We start from the raw sequence: 19,488 nt of genomic DNA, 5'->3' as shown, positions 1-19,488 counted from the left end.
AAACTGGTTTCTTGAACATGACAATAAGTTCACTGTACTCCAATGGCCTCCACAGTCACCAGATCTCAATCCAATAGAGCACCTTTGGGATGTGGTAGAACGGGAGATTCACATCATGGATGTGCAGCTGACAAAGTGGCTAAATGACATGGTTTCTTGTCCACATCTTGACGAAATCCGGTACACTCTGTTTAACTCCCTCATCAAGTTTTCTAAGATTTGGGGACCTTTTATTGAACATATCAAAAGGATGCAAAGTCAAGCTGACTAACCACATTGGACTACTTCCTTGCAGTGGACTGTACACTGTGCTTTAATCTACCAGGACTCTATGTCTCCGCTGGAACTTTCCTGAGCCCTTATTGTCTTTATCCCATAGATGCTATCTCTCTGCCTCAACCTTCCTGTAGACACAATATAAACTGGCATGTAATTGTACTGTTTTTTCTATAGCTGGCAGTTTGTTGTTTGCCCTGTATTTCTTATGTCTGTGTTTTTGTATTGTTAGTGTTAAAAACTGAGAAATAAAACCTATAGAAAACCATGGCACAATTTGATTTCTTTATTACTTGGAAATTATGGAGGTAATGACACATGAACTCATGCTAACCTTCATAAATGATCTGTAGAACAATTAACAATTAAATGGGAAACTGGAGCAATTTTGCAATCGTAGACATGGAAAATGATTTTCATCTGCTCTAGCTGAAGGCTAGTAAATTAATCTGGCAGGCTACTAATAATCATTCAGAGGTCTCCATCCCACCCAAAAACTAATTAGTTGGGAAAACAGATACCTTTCTTTAGCGACTTTAACACAGAGAAGACGGAGGTTATGATAATTGCTTCAGATTGTATAGCTCTAAACAATGCCCAGAGTATTGGGTCCCTTTCGCCAGCTATATGGTCAAATTTGAGGAATCTTGGTGTTATTTTTGATCAGGCCATGCATTTTGATCATCATGTTAAATCACTGACCTGAACTTTTTTCAGCTAAGAAATATTGCAAAGCTCAGGTCTGTGGTGTCTCGACTTGACCTGGAGATGATAATCCATGCTTTTGTGTCCCAACTGGACTACTGCAATTCTCTTTTTACTTGTCTAAACAAATGTTCTCTGAATCGTCTTCAAATAATCCAGAACGCTGCTGCTCGGCTGTTAACCGAGCCCAGTCTCACTCTGAATTCATCGAAATCCGGTGCTTGGGCAGTGACTTGCAGCGTTACTGTGCATTCACACCAAAAGCGTCATGAGCACCAGCGGTCGCTCAGGTCGCTGGCATCGCGCTGCCTGGCAGCAGCTCCAGCGGGCGCTTGCAGTGGCCAAAGGGGCGGGGCCGGCTGCTGCAGATGTGTCCATCAAGGCTGACACGGCTGTTCACTTTACAAGGATGAACAAATATATCATTTATGTCTTCACTTTGTATTATCCATGACTTTCATTGCACAATTAAAATACCGCTAATAAACACAGTCAGTATAGCCTTTATGAGTCCTTTATAATTATGATTTTACTCTCCTCTTGGCACGTAGGACCACTGAGAAATGTAATTGGTGGTAAATAAGCGGGAGCTCATTAATCGCACTTTCGGAAGCCTCCTTTGTACTGCATCGGCGTATTTGCTGAGGAAACACAGGGCCCGGAGCCGTCGGGCCGTCTGGGTCCACAGAGTCCTGCAAACCCGGCAACTCCACGGTGAATTTCACCGGCTCGTACAGCTCCGGGAGAGCCCAGACCTCCGTACCCGAATCCCGGTCTGCAATTGGCTGCTGCTTCGGCAGCGGCGCTGCTCATTTGCATAAAGTTCAGCTTCTCTCAACTTCTACTTGACGCTCTGGTCGCTGGCATCGCGCCGCTCGCTGCAGCCGACGCCCCTGACGCCCTTCGTAGCAAGCGTACATTGAAAATGAATGGCTGCCGGCCGCTTATGACGCTCATGACGCTTTTGGTGTGAATGCACAGTTAGAAACCAACAAAAAAACGGTGTCCTTTAACATCGGCATTATGCGCAGCTGGTTGCTGTTGTAGTTTAATGGTGCCCAGTGGCATCAGGAGGAAACACGGCGGGACAAGGACGAAAGTTATGGTGGGCAAAAGTCCGACTGGGGTGGGTGAGAGGGATGGTGGATGAGTCCAACAAACACAGAATTTCACCCAAGAGAGCAGTGTTCGCGTCCCGCAAGATAAACTTTTTTCCTAAACTTAACCACATGTTTTGTTGCCTAACCCCAACCACATGTTTGTTGTTGAAGAAAAAAAAACATAAATTCGCAGTATTGTACTGACGCAGTGTGTCTATTGCGAAAGAGACCGTACGTAACCAGTAATTTTCCTGTGAAAATGGAAGTGTATTTCGAAAGAAGACAATGCATGTAACATGCGGAACTTGACACGATGTCCCAGAACACAAACAACTAATGCACCCAGGGTACCTTGCACGTCATATGTGAGAATGTGTTGGTTAACCAGGTCCAACAGGTCAACCCATAACACTCCCATTTTAGTTTCTTTACATTGGCTTCCCATTAGATTCAGATTCACTTTAAGATACTTGTTCTCACGTATAGAGCCCTCCATAGTCAGGCACCTGAACACATCAGTGATCTCCTCCATCCATATATCATCAGTAGGACCCTTAGGTCTTCAGAACAGGACCTAATGGCTGTTCCCTGCTCTGGACTCAAAACAGAAGGTGATCGTGCCTTTGAAGTAGTGGCTCCAACACTATGGCACTCTCTAGGTTTACAAAAAAAACCAAAACAACTGAAGACCCATCTTTTCAAAATGGCCTCTATGTTTTAGTTTCTTTTTGTTGCTTTATTTTATTTATTACATTGCCTTTGTTTTTACTGATTGCATGTTATATTGTTTGATCGTATTTTGTGAAGCACTTTGTGAACTTCATTTCTGTGAAAGGTGCTATCTCAAATGCATTTTATTATTATTGTAATTACTTTGCTCCACAGACAAATTTCCTGCCCTGGTTTGACCTTTAACACTGCATTTCTCTCAAATTATGATTTTCATTTTCAAAACAACTGCAGGCAATTTCTTGGGAGTGGGACTAAACTGTCTCGCGTTGACAGACATACCATTCATTCCTAGACATGTAATCCCCCTAGAATCTGTTTGGGTATTTGCAGGGTATGGCACAGGGTATTTGCAGTTCAGATATACAATTATCATGAGGGGCTAAGTGGCTTATTCTCAATGCTATAATACCAGTCTGAGTGCTCAGAGTGGCTATTGCGTGATCTATGACGTTGAATTAGGCCAAATCCCATAAACTAGCAGTAGGAAAACATAAATAGATGTCAATCCCCTATAAAATGGCTTAATGGAACCACTGCCCATCTAAGTGCACAAAACAAACATCTATCTCCTTGTAGTTTCTTTCTTGCTGGAGACTGTTTGACTGTGGAGCAGCAATCAATATTCGGCACACACCCTGCAGGTAATAATAGCCCCTTGCAGAGCAGTTGTATTCAAAGACACACATTCCAAACATAGTTGGTCCAAAACAGCTGGTTATTATTTTCTCAGTCCCGTTCAAAGAGGAGAGGTGATACTACTGCAGCATACACATAGAACACACTGATAGCTGCCTGGAACACACAGCTGTTCTGCACACAGAAGAAGACACTTGCAGGAGTTTGACAGGGCTCTCTATGCTGGAGAGACATCAGATCCACTAACAAGTCTTCTATCCTGTGGTGCTGCGCAACCCCTCGCAATGCCTTACATCAGACCTGTATCACTCTGCATAGCTGTGGCCAGTGCTGATTTAGCTGAGCGTGGGGCATTCTTACGTAAGGTCTTTTAGTCATGCAGACGGTACAGTAGCAGTGATTTACTGTATCGGCTCATTACCTAATGGAACTGCAGGGAAGGAGAGGAGAACGAGGTTGGAAGAGGACAAAGAAAAACACAGCGGATGGCAGTAAAAGGAAAAGGAAAGGAGATTGAAGGGGAATCGATGAAGAGATTGTAGGGTTAGCGAGGCAGGGAGGGGTCAAGGATAAAAAGGTAGCCATTTCTTGACATAAGCTCCAAAGTATTTGCTGATGTTATTTATAGTGAGAAAAAGACTTCTTATTGTCACAGAGTTGAGCTAGTCACCACAGGTGGAACAAAGGTGAAGCATAGGTGGGAACATCTTAGGGAGGTAGCCTCTACCTAATTTGTAAAAGTGGAGACACACAGTGAAATAACCAGGTTGTCATCCTTCTTTAGACACACTGTGTTTTGTGCTCTTTGACATAATCCACCGAGTGCAGAACACTGTTCAAATGCTATTATTTTTCAACCACGTCCCCCATACTTGGCATAAAGATTATACGTCTTCAAGTGTATTCTCACTTGGCGTAAACAAAAGTAATCATACTGTTGGCATAGTATGGTACATATTATGCAAAATGTCAAATAATACCAACAAGCCACTCTTTCTTCACAAACAGGCCATTGGTGAATTTCCAGTCTTTTTTAATAAGCACATTTGCCTCAAAATATTGCCAATCATAGTTGATGACAGATTTGAATTCAGTCATCCATCACCCTATTTTATTCAGCTCACTGGGTTCCAGGTTGCAATTGGAGCAGATGAAGCAAAGTAGCCCACAGGTCTGTCTCCCCAGCCATGTCCTCCATCTCCCCACAAGCACCTTGGTATATTCCCTCGCCAGGTGGGTTTAATCCCTCCAGTGTGCTCCACAGGAAGACATCCAGAGGGCATCCTTCTCCGATGCCTGAACCACCACAACTAGCTCCATCTAACACGAAAGAGCATCAGTCCTACTCCAAACACCCTCTGGATATCCAAGCTCCTAGCCCTGCAAAACTCACTTGAGCTTGTTTAATCAGTCAGTTCATTGGACAGCAGCTGGCTTCCAACCTTAAGAGGGCAATCTACTATTTTCCAGCAGAGTACCATGGGCCTTGGAGGTGCTTGCACCAGCCTTGCTTCCAATTTTTGCCAGTGGCCACTTGCAGTATTGCAGTGAAAAAATCCCCTGCAGCCCAAACAGCATTTTCCCCAACAACCACCATCATAAAAGAGACATCTGTAAGACTGTTGACAGGACACTTCAAACTACAAACAAGGTCAGTTATGACTCTTTCTATTGTGAATTTTTGATCCATGAAGGCTTTACATCTGTAAAACTTCCCTCAAGTCAAGAAATGCAATAAAAATCTGTGACATCACAATGTAAAGTCTATGGTCGGGGCAGGAACTTGCAGGCAGAGCTGGAGGCTGGAGAAACACGACTGCACATATTCAGTGGGCCACATATACCAGGGGTAAACCAGTAAGCTAGAAAACTTTTTTTGGCGAATGCACCACCCAAGCAGTTCTCATCGGACTGAACTGGCGCCATCTTGGCGTCCAGTATACAGATTTAATAAAACATCCATGGCTTATGCTCATCTCAACCACTTCATCAAGGCAGAAAAACAACCTGTTTGGATCTTAAAAGATACTGTCTGATATGAACGAACAGAACTGCATCACCAGTAAATACCAGAAAAGAAATGCTGATCACCTCTGCTAGAGATTATTTTCACTGACGACAGCGTTAGCACCAAGACACAACCTTGGCAGATCCCACTGTCCATAGGGAGTGCCCTTAAATAGAGTATGCACACAGCTCTTGCTCTGGTTATATAAGGACCACATGGCTCGTATCAATCAGCCCAACATTCCATGTTCCCACAGCCCCCCCCCCCCCCCCCCACAAGAACCCACAGGGACACAATCATAAGCCTTCTCCCAAGTCCAAAAAAATGCATGTAGATGGGATGAACCCTCCCATGAACCCTCAGTATCCTTGCAGGAATATAAAGTCCACTTTTCCACAACCAAGATGGAATCTCTATCACTCCTCCTCAATCTGAAGCATTCTAGGAATGCTCTATCACCCTGGAATAAACTTTTGTGAGGAGGCTGAGCGATGCTATAACAGAAGCCTGCCTTCTGGTCCCCAAGTTTTTAAAATTGGAGCCCCTATCTGCCACTTCATAGACACATTTCACCAAAATTTCTGGCTATCTAATCTGATAATTTAGCAGATGACTCTTAAAAACAAAACTCCAATGTGTCCACTGCTCCAAGAGTCTACTAGGACAAAGACGTCTGATTTTTAGCCAGGCATTCACCATAGTAGTTTGGTGTGCTTGCATGCGTACATTCATTAATTTTCTAGACACAAAATACACTGAAGGCTGGTGGGAATGTCATTTATTTTGCAGGAATTTGAATACATTTTTGATGTAATAATGGTAGGGATGCACAATATAAGATTTTTTTGTTTTTCCTTATCCGCTGTGAGGGTCCAAAGGCAGAGGGATGACGTATGCTGTAAAGCCCTCTGAGGCAAATTCTTATTTGAGATATTGGGCTTTATAAATAAAACTGATTGACTGATTGATATGTAACAACTCATTTGACTGATAACCGATATCGATGTATCCACTATTTTCCTTACCTAATTTAGTGATAATCAAATCTCTTCTGTAGTGGTATTAACATCATATTATGCATGCATACTCTTATCATGATGGACCAACAGAAGATTGAGACATGAAATACAATACTTTTCGATGTATGTTATATTCAGCATTGTGCAAATTAAGAAAAAGCATGTCGGACGATTCTGATATTCAATTTTAAAGCCAGTATTGGCTGATGCTGATGACGTGCTGATATTATCGTGCATCCCTAAATAATGGTGCAAACTGAAAAGTTAAAAGCCTATTCCACTGGTTTAGCATTGTGAGACTCATTAAGGGCAGTTTTTTTAAAATGCAAAACAACTGATCAAATTTCACACAACTTCATCTGGAGCCACAAAAAGCTCTAAACAATCTATTTCAAATATGTAGTAGTGGTAGTCCCAAACACATGTCAACAAATTCTGATGTACGCAGTCAGTGGAGTTCCCCTCAAGGGATCACCACATTTACTACAATTCATCCCCAGGGGGACATTACTGTCTGCACCAAATCTCATGGCAATCAATATAATAGCTGTCAAGACACTTCGCTCAAAACCTCTCCGTCAGGTAAACTGACCAACAGACCGAGACATCGACACTGGCATCCCCAAAGTCTTTTTTTTAGACATTTTTCGTGGCATTTTAAACATCACTATGACAGCTAAAATTACATTAAGGTCATAACACGCAAGCAGAAGCTATCTGCTAGCACGGAGGCTTGTCAGCATTTTTTAGACTTCAAGAGAAATAAAAATCACGCAGTTATAGGACTCGTTGAAGGTCCTTTTAGGCAAATTGTCACACCTTGCAAAATATAAATCAGACAGCCCACTTTATAGTCCCTTGTTTTAAGTGATTTACCACCCCCACCCCGTGTCAAAAATTAGGCTACCTGACAGGGAGAATATCTGACACGTCAGCCTAAAGCAAGGGGATAAAGAGAAACAGAGACATGGAGGCACTACAAAGGGAACAGAGATGTGTAATGAAAGAATAATGAAGAGAACAGATTAGAAGTGGAGGAGGGGAGAACTTTAATTCCAAAGTCAGGGGATGGGTAACACACAGCCCCGGGGAATAATAGCAAAGTATAGGCAGGGAGAAAAAAGAGTGGGAGCGATAGAAAGTGAAGGTAGCTGTAATCTTGTATGAATTCTGATGTCTGGTCCCGGCATTGCAGGGAAGAATGAATGAAAGATGTGCCGGGGCTCCATCCTTCACATCCCCCTATGATTCTTTGATCTATCCCTTTGTTTCGCTCTTTTAGTCTCTCTTTCTATACGTGCCCTCCATCTCTGTCCACTCTAATCTCTCCATATATCTTTATTACCCCCCTCCCCTTCCCACCCCCTTCAGGCTCCTTCTCATTCTTGGCCCCTTTCCTCTTGGCCGAGCTACAGACGATCACACAGCTGTTTTCCAGGCATTGATACATGGTGGAGCGTGAGTCACAGTGTAGGATTTGTGCAGTCATGTAGCTATTCTCTGGGAAGTCAACACTACTGTGTGTTATGTGGATAGCTTACATTTGCTGCCAGTTGGCTGGGATGATCAAAAGAGTCACTAAAATGAACTAATCATTATGATTCATCTGAACATCACTATCTGTTTTCTATCTCATTGGTTTTACCTGCGTTAGATGTAACAGATTGGATCACTCACTGGGCACGACAACAGTAGTTACTGCAAAAAGCTTTGTGCTCTCCAGGCAGTATGCATTTGTTGTGTTGGTTATAACAGGATCAAATGAGCTGCTGCTCTTTGTTTATGTCCCCGGAAGAGTTTCACTGGGACCGTGTCTTTTAATGTGTGCTTGTGTCTATCACAGTGGATTCTGCCAGGCACAATACCACCCACTCTGACAGTAAGTCTGTGGGAGGGAAATCTGTCATGCTCACGATAGACAGGGCCAAGCTACAGGAAATGGTGCTGAACAATATGGGTGTCACATGCCCGCCTCTGTGCCTATAGAGCGGGTCACTGCATCATAAAGGTCATCTGTGTGGTCAAGCACTGGCAGCGCTGTTTACAAGAACAGGGTGGTATTCAACAAGAAACAACTTTTATATACCCTCTTTGTTTGTCATGATTTTTAAGGGAAAGCCAGCCTAGAGAATGCACACCAGAAGTGGAAGTCATTGTTTTGCAAGTCACAATAAAGTCTTTGCAATTAAGTCCGAAATCAAGACAGGCTAATCTCAAGGCAAGTCCTAAGCCAAGACTGAAAAGCCCAGAGTCAAGTACCAAGTCCTAAACCTTTAGTTTTGAGTACTGAACAAGTCAGAATACGCTCTTCCAACACATTCTCACTCCGACCTCGCCACATATTGACGTTTGGTCATGGGCTTTCCACATCCAGATACAACGTGCAAGGTACCCTGGGTGTGTTGATTGTTGACGTTCTGGGATGCCGTGTCAAGTTCTGCCTGTTACATTGTCTTCTTTCAAAATACAGTTCCATTTTGACAGGAAATTTACCTTTTACATACAGTCTCTTTCAAAATAAACGCACTACGTCGGCACAACACAGCAAATTTATGTTTTTTTCTAACGCATGTGGTTGGATTTAGGCAATAAAAGCATGTGGTTAGGTTTAGGAAAAAAGAACAGGGTTTGGCATTAGAATCTCTCAGGACACGACACCACTCTCCTGGGTGAAAGTTGGTGTTTGGTGGACCCATCCACCACCCCTACCGCTTGCCCCACATGGACTTTCGCCACATTAACTTTTGTTCTTTGGGCGCCATTAAAATATACGGCGCCTGGCTGCATATCATGCCAACTTTCAAGGACAGCTCTTTTCAACTGTGTCTGACGCAGCAAGTCACTGCCCAAGTGCCGGATTTCGACGACTTCAGAGCAAGACCAGGTTGGCTCTTCATCAAATGTGATGCTATTTCAGCAAAAGAATAATAATATATTGATACATTTACAAAAGTCATGAATGCTTTTTAAAATTTGTATTGCTTTATAAGCACAAGTCTGTTAAAAAGTAACTTAGCTATTAAGCTAGCTTTAGCGAAGCGTTAGCTTTTCTTAACTACGTCTCGACTTAGAGTTCTTTGTGCAACTTCAGACGACAAACTAAGTTGGAAGTTATTGCGTCTTTGTCTGATGTTAGTTCTTAATGGTTCTCTCTTCTGCAACTTACTTTTTAGTCTTTGGGCTCAGGGGACGGTATTAAGTATTTTCAAGTCAACAGGCTCAAGTCCAAGTGAAGTCACAAGTCATTGGTTCAAGGTTCAGTTTCTTGTCATTCAAACATGTTAAAAAACATGAGGGAACCAAATTCGTTACCAAGGTCCAGCAGCGTACAGAATAAATAATATTTAAGATAGACCTATAATGAATAATTAAATAACCTAAAAGCCTATAATAAATACAACACATAGTTGAAAACCAGGCAGCATTGGTGTTAAAGTCTTTTGTCAAGTCTAAAGTCATGTGACTCAAGTCAACACTTCTGATATAAACACTCTTGTGTCATTTTACAGCTCAGTTTGAATTTGTCAGTTCTTAAACTGAAAAGGAAAGAGAGGCAGATTGTGGTGATAATGTAATCGACAGCCAAATCCTGGAGCTGCTCCGTAGACAATGAATAATGAAACCACTCCTACACACTGTGACAAAAAGCCATGATTAAACTGGGATATGGGGACGTTTTCTGATTCACAGCTGTAAGCCCTGCATTCCAATAAAACTCATGTCGTCTAATATCTCAAACAAAAATTGTCTGATCCCCTAAAGTCACTCACTAATTCATTGTCATAGAGCCGTTCCCCAGCCTCGCAGAATATCATTTTCGGCACAGCACAAATAATGCATTTTATAATTCTATTTATTCTATTCAGATATGTTCTGCATTATTTGTACTGTGAGGCCCGCGAGGAAAACAGCTATAATCCACTAAAAATCACCTTTGTTGTCTCGCTTTCCTTGAAAGACTTAGCCAGTGTTTTGCATGTTGTATTCCTTCAAATCCAAATTTATTTTACATCAGTGTCAAAAGATTTTCCAATCCATTTTACCTTGTGAAAATCAATTTGAGATCATATTTTTCAGGTATAGGGCCTAATCCATACCTGGAAATCTATCTACTTCTCTCACAGTCAGCAGAGGAAGAATACTCAGATGTTAAACCTAAAGGAATACGTCACCCATAAAACATCCATTTGTTAATCAATTAGTTAGGCTGTGTTACCTTGATTTAAACTTTGTTTTGCTCACATGCCTCAATGGAGAATGGCCAACATATTGATTTATTGATTGGGGATGACATTTAACAGCTAAATAAGATCAAAACAACCCTTTACAAACTCTCACACAGCTCTTGCAGTATAATCCAAGTCTTGTAAATAACTTCAGTTTTAAATAGTATGGAATTGGTCAAAATGCATGTGTTTGGGAAGTACTTTGCTGTTGTTAAGTGTGGACTCCAATCAGTCAATAAATCAATATGTTTGCTGTTTTCTGTGGAGGCACGTGAGGAGTTTTATTCACCACTTTAAGGTCACAAGGCATGACTAAATGATTTACAAATGGTCATTTTGTGGGTGAAGAGCTCCATTATAAGGAGAAATCCTGGATTCAAAATGTTACACAAAGGAATACTTAGCCCACAAAATATCAGTTACTCACTCCATCTTATGCTGAATTTATTAAGTTCACCATGGAGGCATGCGAGAAAAGATTTCTTCTCAAATTTAAGGTAACACAGGATGAGTAACTGATACACTGATTGTCATTTCGTGGGTGAAGTATTCCTTTAAGTAAAAATACAGATGTATTATCAGCAAAAAGTACTTTAAGTATCAAAAGTAAAAGTACCTATTATGCAACAAGGACTAGGCCTACATGGGAGTCTTAAAATGTTGTCACACCTCATCAGAGGGGGGAGGTATTAAGAGGAATGTTGGATTTTTCTTTAATGCTAACTTTTTAGCGCATTAGCTAACATTAGCTTCGATAGCAAAACAAACTGGAGGAAACCATTCAGGTGTCATCCTGCTTAGTAAGACTGGCATAGTAATAAATCACAAAGCCGGCCGTCCCACCTTCAGCAATCCTGTCATATCATCCATCCGCTGAGTGAGAGCATACGGGTCGGCCAGTCTGGTCCTGCTGGTCAGTGTTTACTTATTCAAGTGGTCCCACAGAGTGAGTGACCTGACACGGTGCGTTCATAAATTCAGTCTGACACTCTGCACTAAAATGAGAGCCCTGTTGATCAAAGAAACGTAGCGTTATATTTCTACATGAATTAACAAACGGTTAAGTTAATCAAACATTCACTCACCTTCCCAGATAACAAAACTTTTTGGCTTCTGTTTGGCCCAAATGTGGCTTGTCATTTTGGCAAGGTTATGGCTGGGCTTCTGGGCCCTAAATGGCCCAAATTAGGCAAGCCAAAATCACACCAAAAGGGAGCCAAACTTCACCCAAAACTAATTGTGGACTTCCAAAATATAGCCATAATTGTCCCAGAAGAGCCTCAAATTCCCACAATCCAGCCAAAAAGTAGCCAAAACTGACCCAAAGAGAGACCAAAAGGGGGCCAAAATCACACCAAAAGGGAGCCAAAATTCACCCAAAACTAATTGTGGACTTCCAAAATATAGCCATAATTGTCCCAGAAGAGCCCCAAATCCCCCTGGCTTGCCATAAACATGCCATACCATTCCTAATACTTGATCCCGCTCTTTGCCCAGTCTTTTGGTTAACCAGACATATGCCATAACTCAGCCATATATTGCTGGCGCTTCCTTATCTATTATGGACAACCTTAATCATACCACAGTTAAGCCAAAAGGCTTCCTTAATGCCAAAAGGAAGCCAAAAATGCCAAATGTATGCCATAATACAGCCAAAATATTTGCTATCTGGGTTGGTGCTCTGCTGCTCCGTCTCCCCAGATAGAGTGCCTCAAGTGTGCTGTGCCACGTCCGAGAGTGCGGTGCTCTGGATAACCAAACATTACATTCAGACAGTGCTCTGAACTTATGAACAGTCCAGTTTGTGCCAGAGTAGTAGAAGGTAGAAGTATAAAGTCGCGTAAAACAGAAATACTTGAGTACATGTATGTCAAAATTGCAATTAAGTGTGGTACCTTAGTGAATGCACTTATTCCACCAGTGGTCACAGTTAACTTATTACATGGTAATGGATTTGAAAATACAGTTATCACAACTTCAACAACTAAAGGGAGATTTATACTTGTGCCGCAGACTCTACGCCATAGCCTACGCAAGTCGCCTACGCCATTGTGAGCATTTATACTTGTGCGGTGGTGTGTATGTGTCGCTCTGCAGTTACACCTCCAAAACACTAGTCGGTGTTGTGACAATTTCAAACACAAGTAGGCTACACAAATCAACTTCACTATAACTCGCAGCATTCACAGACAAAGCACTTGTCTTTATCTGGCCACATTTTCCCCACAGATCAACATGCTAATGTTTTTAGCACAAGCCTATGGCATTTTATATTGTAGCTATAAATTAGCCTAGCAGCTAGCGGAGATTTCCTCTACTCATATGAAACCAGGGACAACAGCAACATTTAAAAAAGGTAACGTTATAAAATTCGGCTCCATTACAACTCGGACAAAACAACCGTCTTATACTAAACATGTTTTCCAAACAAATACAACATGCTAACGTTATTAGCACAAGCCTATGGCATTTTACATTGTATGGATTAGCCTAGCAATGAGCAGAGATTTCCTCTTCTCATATGAAGCCTGGATAAATCACACATAAGATTTAAAATACTATTTTTGTGGAAGCTTTACTGTCTTCACAATTTATTGTTTCTTATCTGTGAAATTAAAGTGAATAAACACTTGGTTTTCACTGAGGGAAATGATTTCAGCTTACAAAAATAAACAGGAGGTCTGCGCCGCCATGATGCATAGTTACATATCTGGGGAGGTGCACATCAGGCTACAGCTTAGGGTACGGTGTAGGCTCCATGTTGACACAGAGCCCACGGTGTACGTACTGTGTTGATTCAACGCCAAAGTATAAAGTCCACCTAAACTGTCTCCTGACATCATAAACATAGGTTTTGATGCTGCCTAATTAAACAGTCAAATATGAACATAAACACAAAAACAACATAAACTCAATATAAGGGAAGAGTTACTGAGTGGGTATCTGCAATAACCACCATTAAGAAGCAGACCATCATAAGCATCATTTTTAATGTGAGTGTCTATTTTAAATTAAATCTTAATCCCCAGTTTATTAATTTCATGCCATGTTGGGCGTCAAAATTAAACCTGATTGAACCGATATTCCTCATTACAGTGTTCTCAGTGTATTCTGACAGTCACAATCTGATATGAAAATACCAATGGAAGTTTATCTACTTGGGGGGAAAAAGTCAGGGTGTAAAAAGTAAAAGGATGAACAGTTTAATGAGTATAATGAGTTTCAAGAGCACAACCATATAAAAATAACTTTCCTACAAAACTCTAAATGAATACAGTTTTATATTATATTTTCATGCAGCTTACTCTTTTATGCTCTTGAACCACAGTTGGCTTTTCTTCAGACGTCTTTTTCTGTAATGCATGTAAATGTAGCTTTCAGAGGAAAATTAATTAGGAATCAGCTCTTTGCCTTCAAAGTCTCCAACGTCTCTGCACTGCACTTTCTGTTGCTTACAAACATACACACACACATACACACACACTCATACACACAATCCTCCATGCCCGCTGGGCTGTGTGGACTTTATCGTGCCTACACCAACTCAACGTTGGCGTCTTCTCTGCGCTCAAACCCGCAGGCTTTGAATATGAATACATAAACCTTTTTATAGAATATTAATCATCCTTCACCACTGAATGAATTGCAGGCAATTGCATTTTCTCCGTGTCCGCCCCGGGGGTTACAATAGGAATATGAAAGTGTTACCACCTCTGTCAAACTTAAATGGTGTAGTTATATGAGTGAGCACATTCTTATTTGCATGTTTTCGCTATCCGGCTGGGTTTCCTGATGTGACCTAAAGCAATGTTATCATGCAACTTAAAAGCCTGTTTGCAGTGTACACGCTCAAATATGCACACATACGCTTGTGTAACCACTAACCAGTCAAACATATTGTGCGTATTCATCTAGCAAAGAACAGTTTTCATCCAAAATTAGCTTTTCAGCACGAGAGAAAAGCTGCTCTGACAGAAACTGATTGTAAAATCACATTAAAGGCTGCAATTGAAGTTATCTAAGAGAAAATATTACTTTAACCACCATGTTCTCTTCTTAAAATATTGATGCTGAAATTCTGAATCAGCGAGAGGAAATATGAAATTAAGGCAGCCAGAAACACATAAAAGTGTTTTTATGATTTCGTGGCTTGTAAGTTGATGAAATACTGAAGCTTTTTATTTCAGAACTGCCGTCAGCAGGGACTTTCAATCACAATCAAGTCACTCATTATCTGAGCGTCTGAGCTCTGACTGTATTTGCCTCCGTGCCTCAAAAGTGCTGCCTGATCTGTTTTTCCACCTGTGTGTTTCTGCTGCAACCAAAGCGAAGGACCCATCTGTGTGTGTCCAATGAAGCCTGAACCATTAACATCTCTACATCTGTGGGCCCCCCACCACGGGAGGCGAGAGCAGGCCGTCCCCCTGAGACACACAACCCCAGACGGTCTCTCTCACACACCCACACACACACACACACACACACACACACACCCATCCAGAGTCCCATTCATCTACTGACCAAAAAACCTAATCCTCAAATATCATTTGCTCTTTTTCTCCCTCCTCTGTCAAACTCCAGCATCTTCTCCCTCACTCATCTCTCCGTCCACCTCTCCTCACATCCACTCCCCTCCCTCCCGCCCTGTCTCTCCCCCTTTGAAACTACCTCTCTTACCCATAATGGGGGGTAATTATGGCATTACAGCCACAATGACTGTGCAGTGGGGGCTAAGGGAACCGTGACACACGCTCATGCACCATGGCCAAGTGTTGCCATCGATACAGACTTCTGTGACTCCACGGGAGGGCATTAAGATAGAGAGTGGTGGAGAGGAGAGGAAGGGTAAATGAGAGGTGGAGGGGGGCAAAAAAAATAAGAGAGATTAGGAAGAAAGACAGCAGAAGGCTGTCAGAGGTGTGGAGAGTCAATTAGTGTAAAAGGAGGACGAAGGGCAGGAAAGGAGCCGTGGGTTGCTAAGATGTTTTAAGGGTGGAGAGAGCATGAAAGACAGAAGGGATAATGTAAGTACAGCCGGGATCAAAACATTGAGTAAAAGGAAAGCGAGGGGGAGACTGATGTGTTTCAGTGCTGCGAATCGACCCGGGGCAGGAGATGGAGAGAGGTAAAGTGGAAGGCGAATGGCTGCAAGAGAAGGTTTCTGTCAATAAAAGCAAAAGTGAGCACTTGCAAGCCCGCAGGCCCTCTGACCGGCCGTGCTGTTTGTCTTGCTTGGCCTGCTGGGCCGGGCAGACCACTTGGCATGACGAAATTTAATGCAGCTCTGTTGTGGGCTGCAAAGGGGAGCTGCTCGGGTAGCAAGGCTGTTAATCACGCGGCTGTGGCAGAGCGTGGATCCAGCCACATGCGGAGACAGAGAGGAACTTTCGGTGACATTAATTACGAGCTGATTCGCCCACGCAGACAGCGGGCATGCGCTTTTTATTAAGTTATTTTAAGAGGAGAAAAAATGTTATTGTAAATCAAAGGGTGAACAATGACATTAAAGATTAAATAGCCGTATTAAGTGGTCAACATATTTTGCCACGCCTCATCGCCTCCTTATGAGTGAATTACTTCTGCTGCCCAGCTTGCCCGTTCAAATCAATATCAGTTCTTGTAATCAATTGGCAGCAGATGGTTTTTCCACATAAATGGGATTCGACTGAAACTCGAGTGGCCGGCTACTCTGCACTTGAGCAGAGTGCATTAGGGGCCCCGTCCCACAACAATAACATCAATTAGTGTGTATGTTCCAGCGCCTGTTTGCATCTGCACCCTATATAATGGACACTGCCGGCAGATCATGTGACTGCTCCAAAATCCCAAAACAATCCTCCATATTCACAGATCGTCAGCCCAATATGACTCAGCTTCTACCGCTACACAAAACTCTGATGTCATCAGCAACGGCCCGATGACCTCGTGGTCATTTGTCATCGCTGTCAGGATATGAGGGAGGGTGATGAAGCACTTGACCGCTGGCAGGGATGAACAGAGATATTCTCTGATCATAAATGTGTCACAAGACATGAGCAGGAAGAATATGAAACTGAATCCTCTTTTCTTTTTTTTTGGTGTATCGACCTGGTTGGTCAGGCAGTGAGTCAGCTTTGTGCAATTCTGTACAACACTGATTATTCCACAGAAATCATGTTGAAGGTTGAAGGCTTCAAGAATTTTTAATTATAAAGAACACAGGGCTAAAAATGTCCTCCCTGCTTTTCACATTTTCTTCTGTTTTTAGTCGACTCTCAATGATCATAAGCAGATTTTAAATTCACACATGGTCACATTAAGATATGTAAGCATGAAAACAGTTTGAATCATCTACATGTTTTTAAGAAATACTTAGATGAGAATGTGTGGTGTTTGTACCTCACAACAACTGTAGATAAATCCTGTCTATATTCTGAAATGATCACAGGGTTACTTTTACTTAAAATAAAAAACACAATCCCGATTCTCTTCCATCTGACACACAACCAGCCTTACTTTGTTTTATACTACTTTGTTTCCTTTGATCGCGCCATGACCTGTCGTTTGACTGACGGACTGAGTTTTCTTGTCATTTTCTCTGGTTTTTGTTCTTGTTTAGAGGGTGTTGTGACCCGCAAAAGCGATTCATCTTCCCCTGTGCACTTGTGCAAGGTTGAATGACAATGAAGTCGAATTGAATCGTTTCCCTCTGTCAGCAACTGTTGCTTTGCTTCATCACATAATCTTTCATTTTTCTACCTCCGGTGCCCCTCTCTTTCTCTCTCTCTCTCTCTCTTCCTCCACCTCCTCCTCTTCCTCCCCCTCTCCTGCCCATCTCTTGTCTGAATGTATGCTCTAGAAAAAAAGTCAACTCTTGCTCATCTGCATGCAGAGCGCCTTGGTTCCAGCTGTGAACAGAGGATTGAAATGGAAATGGGAAGGGGAGAAAGAGCAGATTACGCTCCTCAAACGGCGTGCACTGCCTCCTGGCTGGCCCACCAGCTGAGTAGAGAGAGGGAAAGGAACATGGGTGGGTGTGTGATGGGGACTAAGAGGGAGAATGGAGGAAGCAGAGTTAGACAGCAACAAAGTAAGGAGAGTGGGAGTAAATGTGGGGAGAATTGAGGAGGAGGAAAGTCGGTAAAGCAATTTTGGGCAAAAGTAGAAGATAGAGAAGACGGGCCTGGTGGAATAATCTGCACTGGAAGGGCTGCAAAATGGTGTAAAACTCGATCAAGACTGTCTCAAAGACATCAAGTGTTCTCGCTCAGACACAAAGATGCCCCCCTCCTAAACATGCAGAAGCTCTAATGGGCCAGACGAGATTCATGTGAATAAACTTAGGCTGACCTTTGAGAGGCCAGACCTTGAACTTCAGCAGGTTTGGAAGGGCAGACAGACAGAGGCTGACAGAGACGATCAGCTGTGTGTAACCTTATACACTATACTACAATAAACACAGAGATACTCCGCACCTCTGACAAGCATGCAAGGTTTGTCTCAATGATCTTAGAAGTTAAAGGACACTGAGAAACAAGGTTATTACTCACGCCTCGTTTCCACTTATGCATGTGTGCAGAGACAAGGCAACCAGAAGTCCATTCATTCCTTCGGGAATCTCCAAGATATACAGTGTGCCTGCAACTGCTCCTCTCCGTAATATTTTGGTCTGGAATTTGCCTCGAGTTTGTTAAAAAAATTGCGGTGGATTTCGGAGAGATCGTATGACAGTGTGCTAACTCACCTAAGGGTCCATGTCATTGGTCCGACAGCCCATTGGTCCGACATCCCATTAGTCTGACGGTCCGCGGTGCTGAACGGCTCCTGGCGGGCGCATTTCTACCTTGATGGTGCGCCGCGACCGGCTCTGGGTCAGCTGGGAAAGGCTTGAGGCGAAGCAGGCTCACAGCTTATGTGCTTGTCACTTTCTTTTTCATTTTAACCCACACCATGATCTAACCCTTCCTCACCCTAACCAAGTGGTTTTAGTGCCTAAACCTAACCAGACCTTAGCCACAGGGCATCATGATGATTTCGAAACGGACTTCGGAACAATGGGTTTAATATGGTCGGAACAATGGGATGTCGGACCAATGGGCTGTCGGACCAATGGGCAGTTCCCCTCACCTAACAGGCTGCTAACTAGCTAACAGGCTATTTTCTTCAATTCAGTTGCCTGTGTTGATTGTCAGGTGAGTTTGTCTGATTAAAAACAACTTATTTATCGGGTTTTGACACATTGTGAATCTGAGTAATGTTATTCTGTTAAGGTTATACATTATATATAGTCAGCAGTGTTGGGCATTAACACATTACTCTTCACGTTACTTTATTTTCTAGTACTGAGTAGTGTAACTAATTTCTAATGAAATTTCAGTAATAATATTACAATTACTTCAACACCACACAACTCGTCACAACATTACTTTTGTTATCACAACACTACTGACTTGAAATACAACAGTCACATCAGCTGACTCATTTTTGTAATCGCTGTGCTGCGCATGTACGTTAAAAGCAGCAAGCTAGTTGGAAACGCTTCCCTTAGTGGCTGGAAACATTCCCATTACTTTACTTTTGTCAGAAGGAAAGATGACAAGAACACTACTGATGCAGGTAGTCGGACTTAAACTTTATCCATTGCAAAAAACACGTCCCCAAACCTCCGGTCTGAAACACCTCGGCTACTACGACTGACAGCACAACAACGTGAAGCTCAAGGAAATACACCCCACCAAAGGTGAGCCCTCCTTGGCAGCGGAGGTCGGCTGTAGCCCTCCACTGACTAAACAACCAAAACTGGATTT

This window comes from Epinephelus moara, chromosome 6, assembly GCF_006386435.1.
Source record: "Epinephelus moara isolate mb chromosome 6, YSFRI_EMoa_1.0, whole genome shotgun sequence".
Classification (NCBI taxonomy): domain Eukaryota; kingdom Metazoa; phylum Chordata; class Actinopteri; order Perciformes; family Serranidae; genus Epinephelus; species Epinephelus moara.
This window is presented reverse-complemented; position numbering follows the sequence as displayed.